The following is an 18,899-nucleotide window of genomic DNA, read 5'->3' on the forward strand; positions in this document are numbered from 1 at the left end:
TTAAAAAAATAAAATAATTTTATTTTAATATATTATAATACGTTTTAATACCTACATATTAAAAAATACACAATATATATATATATATATATATATATATATACTTTTTTGTTCCGAAGAACAATATAGTGTTATAATATATTATAATACGGATATTTTAAAATTATGTTCCACAAATGAATCAACTTCAACTAGTAAAATCATTTCCATCAAGTGGGCCGTCAGCTTGTTTGCCGTTCTAAGTTGCATAAAAAAAAAAAGTTAAATCTTTTTGTCAGCTAATTGTCAAATTAGCCAACTCGTTTTTTTTGGCAACTACTGGCAGAACTCCCCAAGGGAGAGGCTCGTGTTCAGCAGTGGACAGTCAAAGGCTCATATAATAATAATGGTAATTGTCAAGAGCTGGACAATTCCATTTAGATTCTACATTAAAAATACTTCCAGTTCGCAAACTAAAGTTCAGTGACTGAATAAATATATTTTAAATGCAAGAGCCGTAACTGCCTCGAGCGAGACCGCTAAGACGAAACGGACTTTGGTTTTTCTCTTTTATTTTTTATAAATAAAAATATATTTTTTTTTTGCGCCACAAGTCAAAGCGAGATTGAAGTTGTTTCTTGGATTTAATAAAAATATCAACCCGAGGGGACAAAAGTTTCGGCCTCCTCTTAACAAGTGGGACCGAAAAGTTTATTAATCACACCACTTTTATTAATGCCTATCTTCGTCCTCTTTTAGGTTTTCTCTTGAGAATTTCTCGACTAAAAAAATATGTTGACTTCCGCTTTTTGTTTTGTTGTTTCGATTGCTAGTTTATTTATTGGCTTTAAAAAGTAAAGATTTTGAAACGATCGTTCACTAGATTTCCAAATCACCAAAAGTGATTTGTTAATTGTATTTTATACAATTGTAACATATATATTGCACATTGTCATACATATTATATATCTATATGTATTAAAAACAAACGAATAGAGTTTCGTGCCTCCAGTCAAACTGTTTAAATTACTTCTCTTCATCCAAAGGTTGCCAGAAAGATAGATAGATAATTTATTTACATTACTTACAGCACACAAATTACAATACAAACATACACATAATACACAGTAAAAGAGATAAAAGAATGAAAAACAAAAAAAGCAACAAAACAAAAAGCAAAATATATAAAACAACAATTTCCATTCTTTGTCAATTGTTTTAGATGTAATAATATATTTAAATGAACTAAGTGTTATTTTGCTAAATTCTATATCATTGGTTGCTTGACTAGAATTATTTTGTTTAATTCCACTATTGTTAATATGCGATTGCCAACATTTGAGAAATTACTACTAGAATTATTAGTAGAAATTATGAAATAATAAGATATATAACTATAAATACAGAACTGCTACTAATAATAATAATAGTCAATATTAATAAATTAGCAGTAGCACAAATTAAAAATAGCGGAATTAAACAAAATAATTCTAATAGAATAAGTATACAAATATACTCGTAAATACGATTATCTAGCTTGTTTAATAAGCACTCAACATCGTTTTGTATAAATGACTCAAATCGATTTTAATTGAGTATAACATTGAAAAACAATTTATTTATTAAAACTTAAAAGCTTTAGTAGTAGGAATAAATCTAAGAGGCTATAATAACATCAGCATAGGCTTAGCTATTTTAAATTTTTTTTTTGTAAAACACAGGGAACAAACAAGCATGCAGCTCACCTGATGGTAAGTGATAACTGCCGTCCATAGGCAATTGTAACATTAGAAAAATTACAGAGTAATAACACCTGAGTCCTCAGGAATGGCAACGCATGGGGGGGGGTATCATGGACGAAACAGTATACTCTGTTATGTCCATGGTACTGCTCATGTCTATAGGCGACGGTTACCATTTTCCATCAGGTGGGCCGTCAGCTTGTTTGCCATTCTAAGTTGTATAAAAAAAGGTGTGTTGTCGGCCTTTTAAAAAAGGATTATGCTCTTTTCTTGAAGGTTCTAATGTCGTATCTGTTCGGAAATACTGCCGCTGGGAGTTGATCATTTCGATAAAAGACAGTTTTTATTTTAGTACATCATTGTATGTCGTATTTTTTTTATATAGTAGAAAGCAAATATACATGCTCACACAATGGCGAGTAACTACCAACGTCCATGAGCATGCATAATATCATATTTTCTCAATAATATTGCCCCTGGGAGTTTATTCCATAACGTGTCATAGATATAATGTTTCCGATATAGGAAATATCCGTAAAAATTCATGAAGGAGAATCGCCATACATCGATGATGAAATTCAGCATTTTCATTTCATATTTTTTGTTATAATAATTGGAATATACCTTGACAGTTATGCTACCTGCCCGTATCCCTATTTCACAGCCTTTAATTTTATTGTCTATTAACTGAGGTATATTAAAGATTAGAACAGCTTTAAAACCATTGTTTTAAATTAGTAACCATTGTTTGAAAGAGCTAAACGAAATTGGTCCTTCGTGCCGGATAGTTTAGGCAACTTTAACTAACTACACAATTAAAACTCAAATTCTCAAAATGTTGTTTCCGTTAGTTTGTCTCATGATAACAATAGACGTTGAAATAATAATATTTATATACATATTTTGTAACTGATTCAAAGAAGCTTAGTTTGAGGGAAAAACTTCAATATTGGAGACACCAGCACGAGAGGGGGATATGAAAACTTATACAATTGTAAAAGTATTTTGTGAAAGTACAATAATGCCATCAACTACGTCTAAATTGCTCAATCTACAAATGGAAAGTGCATTCTTCGCGTGTTGTCCGTTACTAAAAGTTTTCAGAGTAGTAATTGCGATAATAAATTATGATAAAGAATTTACGGACCAAGTTTTATATTGCTGTCGTTAATTCAACTGAAGTCCTTGATTGTATAATTGAATTTACTATATAGTTTATTTTAAGAGAACTTTATGAAAATTTAAACAAACGGATAATGGATTCAACCATAAAACAGTCTGCTATAATTTCCAATATTAGTATAAATCGAAAATCCATTAATTTATTAAATTTTTGATTTGCTACTAATTTTAATCAGTGTGTTTCTATGATAATTTCATTCTATTGAAGCAGACTGTTGTTTTCTGTAAAGATAATTACAAGACAAATAGAAGATACCAGATACCAGGAGACTTTGTCCAAAAGTCGTTTGCTTGGGAACCTCTGTCCCATTGGTGTTTCTACCGTGAAGCAGTTGTGTTTGCATGGCTGTGTTTCGCAGTAAATTTACAAGGTACAGAGAAATATCACTTGAGTCCTCAGGAATGGTAACGCATGGGGGGTATCATGAGCGAAGCAGTATACTCCGTTATGTCCATGCTACTGCTTATGTCTATAGGCGACGGTTACCACTTTACATTAGGTGAAACGTCAGCTTGTTTGCCATTCTAAGCTGTATAAAAAAAAAGAAAGTATTTTCGGATATTCTCAAAGTAATACCAGATGCACTAATTACTATTATGGACTCTTTATTGAAACTTAATATTTCGATTTGTCAGATTTTGGGATTATCAATACCTACCTAAACCAATAAACCTAAAATTTCGTTTTTCCTAAAAAAAAAACTTTCCTTAATATCCGGAGATTAGATTAGATCGTGTTTCCTTGAATAATTCAACACCGATAAACAACACGTCTTTTTGAATAGTTAGATAAAAGCATCTTATATTTTCAGGACTATAAATTTCCGTCTGTAATTTGGAAGATAAAATCATTCTTATATACATTATTTCGTGGTTTCAGAGACTTGTGTATATTTATTGGTTTTACTACGTTTCTTTAGGCTTCGTTCATGTTTCGGCCGATGATACATTTTCTCGGATTAAAATACATTCTAGGTTAAAGCTAAAATATTTATGACCATAGATAAAACCACATCCTTGTATTTCTGTGAATGTATGCGAATATTAATAAGCCAAAATTACATAAAACAGCTGTTAAATTTGTAAAGTTTAATCATCTGTTATTGTAATCACATCAGGGGTTAAGAGTATAATTTTATATATGTAAAGTTTCTTTATTGTCCAAATTTTTGAAAATTTTTTGGTACAAAAGACAAACTTTTCTACTAAAGCTATATTGGTTTTATTTAATTCGATAAAAAATATTATTAAATTCATATGATCCGTCCTTCTATATTACATTATCGATATTGACTTTAGGATTATTACTGATCCAAAAATAGTATTTTTTTGAATTTATCAAGACCTTTATTTAAAATAAAATGTGGAGAATAAACACAAATATATGACCTTTAAAAATATTTAAGTTTTGAATGAATAATAATAAATAATACCTTTATTTGCTCGGATACATGTTAATACATTAGAAGTATTTAATGTCAAAGAAAAATCTCTCTGCATTCAACCGCGTGGCGTACAAATATTTCATTTGGAACTTGTTCTTAAAATTTTGCATTAAAATAATCTTCAAGTAAATAAAAACATTTCTCAATAAGCCAAAAGCAATGCAAAATTTTTCATTAAACTTTTCATCTGTCAGATTATTGTACTTTATGGGTTTATATTAATTAGCTTGTAAATCATAAACATCTATTAGAAGATTTACAAATTATCTGTCATACAAGTACATCTCTTGCTTTACTTATTTCAAAATAAATTCCTTATTTCTCAACATTTTCCTCGGATTATGCATAAATTCCGGTATATATTAAACCAGGATGGTATGCTTCCATGAATTCTGTATAAACCATCTATAATAAGATCGTTTTATTAACCATATATGTATAAAAATATATGTAACATTTTTTCGTGTTTATCAAAACCAAATCACGTGGGTCTTATAATCAGCGTTTGTATAATTTTCCAATCAAACAACGCCTCTTCCATTTATTTATATCACAACAAATTGTCATTTTTCTTTTTTTTTTTGGACAGCTATGATTGATACACGAAAGAGGTGAGAAGGTTAAAACCGTATCGCAAACGGCAAAATCCCTCGTCACATCGCCTATTCGATATTTTGATGGAGGTCTGATCTCTGGAAGTGAATATTTTTGTTATGATCGCCACTGATACGTCCAGGGCCATTTTAACCGTTAAACTACAGTCGAGGTTTGAGTGAAAGGGACAGAATTTAATTTGGGACCGAGTTTTATTTATGAACTTGGAGTACGATGGTGAGAGACCAGTTATTTGAACACTAGTCGTTTCCTGTGTTGTTTTTTTTAATGGATAATAATGGAATGGTAACCCCACCCGCGCTATCGGTATACACCGGCGGGGCACCAGTGAAGGATGATAGGTGAGTATGAAGCAGGTCAGTTAGCCCATCGTGACGAATTCAACAAGAATTGTTCACGATGGTTTCCAGGGGAACCACGTGGAGGTCGACCTAATAAGGCATATTGCTAGCAATGGGGCTGTCAAACCCCATTGCTAACAATCTCTTTCCCCCATTCTTGTGATGTTGCCCGCTACTAACAATGTATGTAGTTCCTATTAATCACCTTAATTTATTTCACCAATAAAAAAAAAACATCTAAAGAAGAGTTAATATATCAGCCAATTAGATTCCACATAATTGAGAAGATTAATTGCAATGATAAATTTATGGAGCATTTAACTCGCTTTATCTGCTTTTAGGAATTAAGGGATTCCATAACCGTAACAACGTTTATGATATTGATCTTTTGCTTATAACTAATATACACATGGGACATAAATACGATTTGAATGAAACGGGCTTTCTCTTTGATTATTAAGACGATAAGGGTAAATGTATTTGTTGAGTTGCGAGTACTCTCGCAAACGCTTAGACTTAAATAATCGAAGGAAGGAATAATGGATGTACTCGTATGTATGTTTATATACTGCGATGTATATAAGGTTTAGAATAAAAATAAATATAAAGGTTTAGGTGAAAAAAATGTTTTTTTTTTTATACAACTTAGAATGGCAAACAAGCCGACGGCCCACCTGATGGAAAGTGGTAACAGTCGCCTATAGACATGAGCAGTACCATGGACATAATAGAGTGTACTGTTTCGCCCATGATACTCTCATGCGTTGCCATTCCTGAGGACTCAGATGTTTTTTTAATGGATGATAATGGAAATGCTAACAATCCCTTTCCCTCCGAGTTTAAAATATTAGTGTAATATAGGGTCTGTATGTTATTATTAGGCTTACATAGACAGTCAGTCGGAATATACGCTTATAGAATATACCAGGTTTTACTTCCCTCCCCGCATAAAATACTACAATTAGTATAGAAGTAAGTATACTGTTCCCATATACTACATTCTATCATCGATTTTAAATCCATTTTGTTAGATCTACATCTCCATATGTACGTTTGAAATGAGAGTCATTCATCCCTCTATACGGCCTCAACTTCGCCTCGAATCCTCTGTTCAGTAATCGTTCCGTCGGCTCACCAATTAGGTAGAATTACGCAGCGGAATTATATAAAAGAGCACTTGAAATCGGATTTTTTTTTGTGCAGAATAAAAGTGTTCAATTTTGAAAATCATTTTAATTTACTTTCTTGTGAAATGATAGATTAATATCAATAATTTTTTCAACATATGCACAAAATAAAATTTGAATACTAGCAAAACTATGTTCTTTCCAATTTATTTAAAAAAGAATTTGTTCTCAATTCGATTGTATTTTTTTTTTTAATGTTTGTAACCTCATAACTTCTTCAGTTATAAACTAATATGGATTTTTTTTTATTACAAATACTTATAGATTAAACCCATAGATAATATAACAAAATGAACTGTTTTTTTTACAATTGGAATTGGTATATATATTATTTTTATTATTAAATGGGTTCCATGATTGATTACAATCTCACCAAATGGAAGACAATGATATGGTCTAAAATGGGGCTCGGTGGTCCAAGGATAGCCTATTTACGTTTGCCTTATTTATTTATTTATTTATTTATTGGAAAACCAACAGCTTACAATTTATAGCTTAAAACAATAACAAATTATCCATATAAAAAGCCAATAACAGGTTTTCACTGACTTAGCGGTATAAATTTGTCGTGGCTAGAGTGATTATAAAATTTAGAAGGAAATAAAAATAAAAAACTACACTATAGTATATCATAACAATAGTTACTAGATTGTGTGTGTGTGTGTGTGTGTGTGTGTGTGTGTGTGTGTGTGTGTGTGTGTGTGTGTGTGTGTGTGTATATGTGTGAGCTCTTTAAATGGGTATATGTATATATATGTTTCAATGGAAATGACAAAATAAAATTAGAGGTTTTGAAGAAATATTTCAGAAAGTTTTTTTTTATAAGTTTGTTTTGAAGAGTATGTAAAGAGATCCACTTCTTTAAAAAACTTATTATAAATTGACATTATACGTGCAAATATAGAGTTTCTACCATAATTTGTATTAAAAAAGGGTATTGAAAATAACGGTGTTCCACGCACACGACGGCGAGGAACATAGAATGTGATGGAGTTAAGGATGCGTGGACTATCAATATTCCCTCTGACAATATCATACAAAAATGAGGCATCCAACAGTTTGCGACGTTGGTCCAAAGTGAGAAATCTATAATATTTGCAGCCTTCTTCATAGGTCGGAAATCTATTCTTCCGCTTAAAGTTTATTTAACAAAACGAGATTGCACCTGTTCTATTCGATCCTTATAGATTTGGTAATGAGGTGACCATATACAACTAGAATATTCCAAAATGCTACGTACATAAGCAAAGTATATAGACTTCAAACACTGTATGTTATCAAAATGTTCACAAACACGTTTTATAAAACCTAAGTGTTTGAATGCTTTAGTCACAACAATATCCACATGTTTGTCCATTAAGAATTTGTCATCAAAATATACACCGAGATCACGTACAAGATTGACACGATGGACAGGGACACTATCTATGGCATAATGAAATACAATAGGAGTCCTACGTCTAGTGAAACTAATAACTTGACAATGGCTTATAGTTATTTTATTTCTTTTATAGAAATTACTTAGCGAAATCATCATTTTGCAATTTATAACAATCCGAAGTATTTTTTATAACACGGTAAATTTTTTTATCATCGGCATATAATAAATGTTCAGAATTATTAACACATGTGTAAATATCGTAAAGATAGGCATTGTAAAATAAGGGTCCCAGATGTGATCCCTGAGGAACACCAGAAGGGACATCAACAAAATCCGATCTAAAACCTCCTAATACAACTGCTTGAGATCTATTAGAGAGATAGGAAATTATCCAACGAAGAAGATCACCGTGTATACCACAAGTTATTCAATTTTTGTATAAGTATACCATGGTGTACGCGATCAAACGCCTTCTCAAAGTCAGTGTATACCACATCCACTTGTCCCCCGCTTTCCATATTTTTCAAAACGTAGGATGAGAAAATAGCTAAGCTGGTTGTGGTAGATCTAAACCTAAGAAAACCATGTTGATTATCAGTGATGTTGTGACTTACTGTGGGATAGATTACAGTATACACAATTTTTTCAGCGACCTTACTAAAACCATTTAGAATGGATAAGGTCTATAATTTTCAATTTTAGTTTTGGAACCTTTTTTGTGGATAGGTACAATAAGTGCTTGTTTCCAAATTGAAGGAAAAGAACCCTCCCTTAAGGATCTATTAATAATTATAGCAAAAGGTCGTGATAGTGCTTTAGCACATTTTACTATAAAATACGGATGTACTCCATCACTGCCAGCTCCTTTTGTTGCATCCATATTAGACATGATACGAAAAGCTTCACCTTCAGTAACCTGTACTGATTGAATACAATCCATGTTACCAGGTAAAGGTATATCGTTATTTACATTATCAATGGCTTCTGTTTCATTTAGGAAAACACAAAACAAAATTTGGTTTAAATTATATTTAGATGGAAAAACATAAACTGGGAAAGAGAGCTCCATTCTTTGGCTGTGCGTATGATAAAGGAAGACGCAAAGCGCTTCGTGCGTACAAATGGTATGTCTACGACGTAAGACTGGATTTTCTCGCCCTGTCTGGTTGTCTAATAACGAAAGAATGAAGGAGGAACACAATTGGAACATAATCTGAAATTATATTAACTAAACATATTATAGTGGGATATGGCAGTGATTTTACAGGGTACAGAGGAATAACCCCTGAGTCCTCAGGAATGGCAACGCATGGGGAGTATAAAGGGCGAAATAGTATACTCTATTATGTCCATGGTACTGCTCACGTTTATAAGCGACGTTACCACCCTTCGTCAGGTGGGCCTTCAGCTTGTTTGCCATTCTAAGTTGTATAAAAAAAATAGGTAGCGCGCGTCTCGATGAGTAGATTTTTTTACAAATAGTTTTTGCCCCGTTCAAAAAAAAATTTTTAGATGTTACAAATAGTTTATAAAATTACTAAGGATCATCCCGGCTTCGCACGGGTGGACGTTTTTACAACATTTTAAAAAGTGGTTATTGTGACATAACGATAATAGTTGGACATATAGTATTGGAAAGTTTTTGTAGTTATTGATATTTTCTTCAATATTGTAGAACATACTTTTGTTTTATCGCCAATAGTTTCCGCAGCACACGCGACGAAAGATATTTTATAGCATTTTTTTATACCTTGAGTTACGTTACTAAAGTTTTAGTAAGGTCTCCTAATCTTTTCTAGCAATAAATATAGCTTATGTTACACAGGGTGAATGTAGCTTTCTAATGGTGAAAGAATTTTTGATATCGGTAAAGTAGTTTTTGAGTTTATTTATTACAAAAACATACATACATACATACAAAAATACAAATCTTTCCTATTTATAATATTAGTGTAGATTAAGATTATTCAGATCGCCATTTTTAAGAAACAATTGAAGATTCCTATGTATATAAAAAAAGTTTGCGTTAAAGCCCAATATATTATATTTTTGTTGTACTTTTTCGCAGAGGTCAAAACAACAATTTGAGTTTGTTTCTCACTAATGATAGACTTGCCGCAAATTTCTCGATTCATCTCAAAGTTTAGTTGATGTTTATGACTTTCTAACTTTTCACGAGAAATGCAATTTTCCTAGTGTTCTATGTAATAAGAAGTTACCAAGTTATAACCAACTTTTGCTAAATATATGATAGTAGCTTTTACACGCCATTTTGTCTGCGTGACTGGGATATGTTTTTTTTTATGCAACGAAAGACAGACAAGCTGTAGGCCCACCTGATGGATCCTTTCCTGTGGATGCCGTAAGAAGCGATTAAAGGAACTTAGTGGTAGAGATGCGCAGCAGCGTCCCTCTTAAAACATCCCTAAAAGCCTAACTGCAATAGCCAACTACTGTTCTAGACGTAGCAATTACTGGTAAAACTCCCTTTTTGGGAAGGCTTATGTTCAGCGGTGGACAGTTAATGACTTATGATGTACGAAATCATTTATAAGTGACTTCAATCCGCATTTGACCAATTTTCTTTAAGGTCCCTTTACTTTCGTAAGGCCAAACATATCGACTACAGTATTAGCTGCTTCAATAACCCTTAATGGTCAAGAGCGACGGTAGCACTTATCATAAACCGACCGTCTACTCTTTTCTTCGCATTCAATATACGAGTATATGTTGCCACAGTCTTGCGGTATGCGTTTACGTCCATAGGAAATAGCAAGTATTTTATATATAGTGTGACAAATTAAATAAATTATTTATTTATTCATTTATTTAACTCTTTGTTGTACCAAAAATATAAAAATAAACAATGACATATAAACGATTTAAGTGAAACAGTAGCATGAAGTACAGGTTAAAATGTACATATAAAGGTACAAAAGGCGGTCTTATCACTAGGGCAGTCTCTTAACTCTAGTTAAAGGAAAACGTATAGATTATATATTTATTTGAATTTTAAAACTATATATATATATATATATATATATATATATATATATATATATATATATTATAAATTAAAATTAAATGACATAGTAAGTTTGAACGTGATTGCGCTACGTGCTACGTATCATACAAACATGTTTAATTTCGAATTTATAATATGTATATATGTATTAAGTAAGATTTTATGGCTTAACTATTCGAAAATTTGTAGACATTTTTTATACTATGAAAGGGGCATATGAGCATATAGCCCATCTGATGGTAAATGCTCACTGTAGCCTATGGACGCCTGCAGCAATAGGGGTATGACGCGCGCGTTGCCAACCCTGAAATAGAACTTTGAAGATTACGAAGATCCATGTGTTAAATAAAACATCTGCAAGCGAAACAAAAAGCTAATTATTTTTTTCTTTATGCGGAGAGATGTAATAATGAATGTCTAAATATTTTATGAATACAGTTGAACATTCAAAGAACACAGACATTAACATGTGATCCCACATTTTCCGGGTCCGTGTCCAAGGGTCCAGGGTGCGCCCATTGTTGTTTGATTTAAAATTTAAATGAGAAGAGATAAGGCTCTCGGACACATGGCAAGTTTGTCATTGTACGTTGACCGAGGCATTATTCTTATTAAGAAACGTCCCTAATATCTTTTTTTAATACAACAAGGTATTCTAATTGTTTGACCAAATAGAATACACAAACATGTTAACGGGGACGGAAACATCCCTATGTTAATCTGTGTACCACAAAAGGAACGACCATTTCAAATGTTACAAAGTTGAAATTACTGTTTTTTTTTTTTCTTTTGGAAGATATTTCGAGATATTTGTCTTGATTACAACAATATGTTTACGCTGTCACATGTATAAGAATACGGGTACATGTAAATACCATGTTTATAAAACGTACAAAGTGTTAAATAACATTTTTCTATGCAACTTTGAATGGCAAATAGACTGACGGCACACCTGATGGAAAGTAGTAACCGTCGCCTATAGACATGAGCAGTAACATGGACATAACAGAGTATACTATTTCCCCCATGATACCCCCCATGCGTTGTCATTCCTGAGGACTTACGTGTTGTTCCTCTGTACCCTGTAAGTTCACTGTCATATCTCACCCTTCAAACTGAAACACAGCCATGCAAACACAACTGCTTCACGGTAGAATGGGACAGAGGTGCCCAAGCAAACGACTTTTATACAAAGTCTCTCTCTGTATATAAATTAACATGTTCATAGGCTATAATGACCGATGACCATCAGACGTCCTGTATGCTTGTTTATCACCTTCATGGTATAAAACAAAATACATTTTAAATATTATTTCAAAATTAATATTTAAAATTAACCTCATTGTTTCAATTTTAAACCGAATAGAACTTAGTGATCGAGGACCAGGTGGAACATCAAGTGTTTTGAATTAAAAAAAAAAAATTCAGAATCGGCATCCATTTCCTTGATTTACATAAAAAAAGTGAGAATAAAAGACCGCGTAAAGTCGAAAAAAACACAACAACAACAAGAAGCGTATTTATTGCATTTCAAAAATTGAATGAAAACATAGAAAATTGGATCTGCGTAAAAGCAAACAACAATATTTTTGGATAGAATAGCACGTGGCTTTGGAAAGTATTTTATGTGAAAATATATGGTAACCTATGATACTGCCACCGCTATTAAAAAAAATATATGTTTTTTTTTATACCACGAAGGTGACAAATAGGCATACAGCCCGTCTCATGGTCAACGGTCGCTATAGTCTATGGGCATGTCTCTTTACATATTTACATAAATCCGTCTTATGGCAAACGGTCATTGTAGGCTCGAATAATTATGGGTTTTGTTGTATTTGTGTCATATAATGAGAACGTTTTTAATTTAGTTTAAACTACTCACAAACTAGCAGACAGTTTCATAGGAAGTGGTTACTATTGCCTATAGACATGAATACTACATAATAAAGATTGTGTATCGTGTAGTCTTGGCATAGAATAGGCCACTCCTTGCATTCTCGTGGGTGTCGTAAGAGGCGACTAAGGGAGGGCGCGGGATGGACAGCAGCGTCTCTTTTAAAACATCTCCAAAGCTTAACTGCGGTTGCCAATCCGCTTGCCAAGCACGGCAACTACTGGCAAAACTCCTCTAGGGGGTGGCTTATGTTCAGCAGTGGACAGTTGAAGGCTGATATGATGATGATGATGAAGGTTATGTTCTACAAAAAACTGACTTCAATTGTGGCAAACCCAGTTATTTTGAAAACAAAATTTTACTAATTTACTTTATGAAAAACTAAATTTTATTTTGATTTAAAAACTAAACTACAGAATTGACTTTGATTTTTTTTTTAAACAACTTAGAATGGCAAACAAGCTGACAGCCCACCTGATGGAAAGTGGTAACCGTCGCCTATAGACATGAGCAGTACCATGGACATAACAGAGTATACTGTTTCGCCCATGATACCCCCCATGCGTTGCCATTCCTGAGGATTCAGATGTTATTCCTCTGTACCCAGTAAATTCAAACTGAAACACAGCCATGCATGTTTGCATGGCTGCTTCACGGTAGAAACACGAATGGGACAGAGGTACCCAAGCAATCGACTTTTGTACAAAGTCTCCCTCCGGATCTTGAATTGCCATGCGATCAATTTGCAATCGATTTACAACTGACTGAGTTACAACATAAAAAAAAGAAGTCGGTCGAAAAATACCACCATTTTGACAACCTCTTTATTTTAAGTCGGTTAAAAAGGTAGATATATCAACAAATCAAGACTATATTTCTAAATACTATTACCTTCTGTACATTTGTCGAGTAGCCGATACAAAAGTCTTTCTTTCTCATAAAATTGCCTTTCATATTAACTTCTTGCTATTTTAGTTTAAGCCGCATTTCATTTTCTTCTATAGGAAATTGAAGGGTCGGGTCCAAGTGCTTAATAAATATGGTTTTTGTTGTGTTACGATTGTGGAAATATACGGTACGTTTTCCTTTCATGTTCGTTTTATGATTTTGTTTCTGAATTAGCGTAAAACATGTAGACAATTTGAAATTATATTTGTTAAATGAAAGTTTACCAGAGGGAGACTTTGTACAGAAGTCGTTTGCTTGAGCACCTCTGTCCCATTCGTGTTTTCTACCGTGAAGCAGTTGTGTTTGCATGGCTGTTTCGGTTTGAAGGGTGGGATATGGCGTGAATTTACCGGGTACGGAGGAATAACACCTGAGTCCTCAGGAATGGCAACGCATGGGGGGTATCATGGGCGAAACAGTATACTCTGTTACGTCCATGGTACTGCTCATGTCTATAGGCGACGGTTACCACTTTCCATCAGGTGGGCCGTCAGCTTGTTTGCCATTCTAAGTTGTATAAAAAAAAAGGAAACAAACACCCATCCATCGTTACAACACTTCACATTTATAACGTCAGTAGGAACAGTATTTCATAATCAAAATGGTGAGAATCTATCACGTACTAAAGTGGCCATTCTTCTTCTAAATGTGTCAACAGTAACCAGTAGTGACATAACCAACGTCTATTCTAACTATACGAAGCTGTCCAGCGATGAATGATGGATACCCTGAATTCAACGTGTCGGACAGTTTCACATATTGTTTATGTTAGTTATTTTGAATGTCCCATCGATACTCCATTGTCCCCGTCTTCTCTGATCAGTTGCCAAAGTTTCGGTCGGTCCCTATCGATAATTTTAGACGTAATTCATCAACGTTTAAAACACAGAATAGAATGACCTACGCACACATTAATTAAGCAACATTTTTCTTTGTGTATAAAATTTCGTAATTTAAATATATTTTTTTTGTCGCCGTGTGGGCATGGCTTAGAATAGGAATCCCTTCCTTTCCCATGGGTATCATAAGAGGTGACTAAGGGAACTTAATTGTCGAAGGATGGGCAGCAGCGTCTTGTGCGGTTGCCAATCCAACTGCCAGTGATAATAACTCGGTAGGTGAATAGGAAGACAACCGAGCCCAGCCGATCATACCCGAAGATCTCCGAAAACCACTGCTGAACTGCCTTTCCCATAAGGGGAGTTTTGCTAGTAGTTGCCACGCTTGGCAGGCAGGTTAGCAACCGAAATTAGGCTCTGATATTTTAAGAGGGACGCTGCTGTCCATCCCTCCACCATAAGCTCCCTTAGTCGCCTCTTATGACACCTACGGGAAAATAAGTGGTATTCCATTCTATGGAGGTATCTACACGGCGATTTATAACATTAGTAAGGATTAATACCTAAGCATTTTTTTTAATGGATGATAATGGAATGGTAAATGGTAGTGGCCTACGTTAACGATATACTCTGATGGGGCACCAATGAGAGATGATAGGTGACAACATCATGATGGGCCAACTGACCTTCTGAATAGGTCAGTTGGCCTATCGAGAATTCAACAATAATTAACCATGGTGGTTTTTAGGGGGAACCGCGTGTAAGTCGACCTGATAAGATACATTGCTAGCAATGTTGCCGTTAGAACACATAACTAGCAATCCCTTTTCCTCTAATACCATTTTTTTTAATGGACGATAATACTCTCCAACTATCTTTCCCCTCTCACCGTACTGGTTACGCTTCAAACTCTTTTCTCCTACATTCTTCACGACTGTGGAACGCGCTTCCTGATGCCATTAAGAGACTACCGACTAAACCGTCTTTATAAAAAAGCGTTCACGCTCACTTTTTTACTTTATCCGAGCAATAAGTGCTTTATATTATCCTCAATTTCGTGTATAATATAGTATATATCATATATGTGTAAGTATATTTGTTATTCATATATATTTATTCGTTTATATATGTAATTTTAGTATGTATGTATATCAATAATTACTAGTACCGCATTCGAGTATTCTGACACTTCCCTATGGTTGACTGGGAGAGAATGCTTTTAGCATTAAGTCTGCCATGTACAGATATTTGTACTAATGAATAAATAAATAAATAAATGATTACCCCGCTTGCGCTATCGTCGATGCGAGGTTGACCTGATAGGGCCTGACATTGCTAGCAATGGGATTGCTAATCTCAATTAGTAACAATTCCTTCTCCCCTAGTACCTAAGCTACCTAATTTTATATTTGTATATTAAGGACATCAGCTCAGTAAATACACGAGTGGCTCAGTTATAAATAGATAAGGAAAGCAGCCAGTATCTAGCCAACAAAAACAAAATATTTGTCTTGTTGCTAAGCCGAAATATTTGGAGGGTTTATTCAAGAAAGAGACCTTTACAATGGAACTTTGAAGATTCTGAATGAAAGTGATTTGGAAAGGTATTGTCGAGTTAATAAGCCTCGATTAAATAAACCAAGGTATTTAACTTCGGAAGGGAATATCTAAATGTTTGAAGAAAATTGTTGTTTTGTTTATAGTTATATTAAAATAAAAGAATAATTAAAGATTATGTCAAAAAAAAAATGACAAAAACAACCGACTTTAATTGTGAAAAATCAGTTATTTTTATTGCTAGCTTCAAAATCTCTATTCAATCCTACTACCTCTCTCTTTAGTACTATTCTCCTGTGTTCTCTCTTCGTTTTCCTTCGACATTTTCTTCTGTCGTATGTGTGCTATTAAGTATGTGTATGTTTATGTATAAATTTGATTGTATATATATATTATATGTATGTGTGTATATGTATATGTATGTATATATGTTTGCATATGATAATATTTATATAATAGTGCGCCACCTACTCTTTGTCTTTTTCTCAATGTCCTCTACCCAAAGGTTGTCTGGAAGAGATTGCTTACCAATAAGGCCACCTCATTAATATTTATTTCTCATTAATATTTACTGTATTTGTTATTTTTATTTTTACTTGGTGCAATAAAGTGTAAAACAGATAAATAAATAAATATTTTTATATAAAAATCAAATTATTGAATCGATTTTGATAAAATTTGTATAGATTCAATCTGTAAGTATATCCTTCTAGATAAAAAAAAAATCTAAATTGGTTTAAAACTGACGGAGTTATGAGGTAATAAACATGAAAAAATAGAACCGTATTGAGAACAACCTTCTAACTTCTAGAAGTAACATATAATGCTTCGTGCATTATATGTTAGTTTTATAAAAATCTTCAGTGGCGACCCCATACGGGAAAACGCAGTGTAGGAGGACTCCCAGTAGACAGATGGGTGAGACGATGGTAACGATGAATAAAAGTTACAAAATATATAGGTTATTAAAATATAGTCATTATAATATATTTACATATATAAATATATATATTCATTACCTATTTATGTCACAGTTTCAGCAAATTTCTCGCGAAGCAAAATGCTTTATTGACGTACTCGATCGAGAAATAGACAGCAGCGTCCCTCTTAAAATGCCACCAAAGCCTAACTGCGGTTGCCAATCCATCTTCCAAGCGTGGCAATAGGCAGTTAAGGTCTGAAATGATAATGAGGTATAGATATGTAATAACTTATTGATATCTGAAATAAAGCAAAATAAATAAATGTTTCTTGGTATAGAACCACTAATTCCTGGTACTAACAATCCTTCCCCATTGTTATCGTAATTTTAGTGGATTTATAATTGTCACTCAAAGTTTTAGGTTATTATCAGATTCGAACTAATCACTATTGTATAATCACGATCTATAAACCGTAGCAGTATACTGCAGAGTCATGGCGCTCTCCTGTGAATTTATTTTACCTAATACCCCTATTACGTCAAAGCTGGCAATGATTACGCGACAAAGATACCCAAATTCGTTTATCTGCGTCAAATGAAAACGTGTTTTACGCGTGTCGCGTAAAAGTTATTTCCGTAGTACACACTTCCGTGATAAAGCGTATTTGTTTCTCTGCCGACTTGTTATCTCCAAGTAGGAGTATAATGTACGAATACACAATAACGGCTAGGGTTGAACACTATTATGTAACATACGTTATGTTAATAAAGTAAAAGGATTTTATGTTTTTGCTTTGTTATTTCTAAATTTATAACAAAAAAGGACATAAGTGTAAATAATTTTGCAAATAAAATAAGGATAAGATTTAAAACTGTCAGGTGTAACAATCTCATCATGTAATTAAATTTCAAATTACAAATTCTAAAATACAGAAATAGTATCGTTTTATCCCATTTTGAGAGTTTTGAATTAGTACTTTTTTTTTGTTTTTTTTTTTATGTAACTTAGAACGACAACAAGCTGACGGCCCACCTGATGGAACGTGGTAACCGTCACCTATAGACATGAGCAGTACCATGGACATAACAGAGTATACTGTTTTGCCTATGATACCCCACATGCGTTGCCATTCCTTAGGACTAAGATGTTATTTTTCTGTACCCTATAAATTCATTGCTTTATTCCAACTTTTAAACCGAAACAGCCATGCAAACACAACTGGTTCACGGTTAAAACACGAATGGGACAAACATACCTAAACAATCGACTTTTGTACAAAGTTTCTCTGGTATTCATCACCGTCTGCGTCTGTTTGTACGGATTCATTAATTACTTCTCCTATTTAACGAAGTTAAATAAAAAAAAATCCATATCATTTATATATTATTCACAAAAGGTTAGTAAATACATTTTACTTTGCACTTATGCAAAGCTGAAGCAGATGGCTGTAAATGCTTAACCAAGAAGTAAATTTCATTAATCATCAACATTAAAACATTTAACAAACTTCAAAATTAAATCGATTATATATCGTATAATCTAACCCCCTTAGTCTATACCCAACCAGGTCGACATCCGCGCGGTTCCCCCTGGAAACTATCATGGTTAATTCCAGATGAATTCATCATGATGGGCTAACTGGCCTGTTTTCATTCTCATCTATCACCCTTCACTGGTGCCCCGCCAGCGTATCCCGTTAGCGCAGGCGGGGTTATCATTCCATTTTCATCCAATAAAAAAAAAACCCCTTAGTTAGGGGGAAAGGGATTGTTAGTAACGGAGACTGAGAATCCCATTGCTAGCAATACACCCAACCAGGTCAACCTCCTCGCGGTTTC

This window comes from Galleria mellonella, unplaced genomic scaffold, assembly GCF_026898425.1.
Source record: "Galleria mellonella isolate WM207_F2 unplaced genomic scaffold, CSIRO_AGI_GalMel_v1 utg1073, whole genome shotgun sequence".
Lineage (NCBI taxonomy): Eukaryota > Metazoa > Arthropoda > Insecta > Lepidoptera > Pyralidae > Galleria > Galleria mellonella.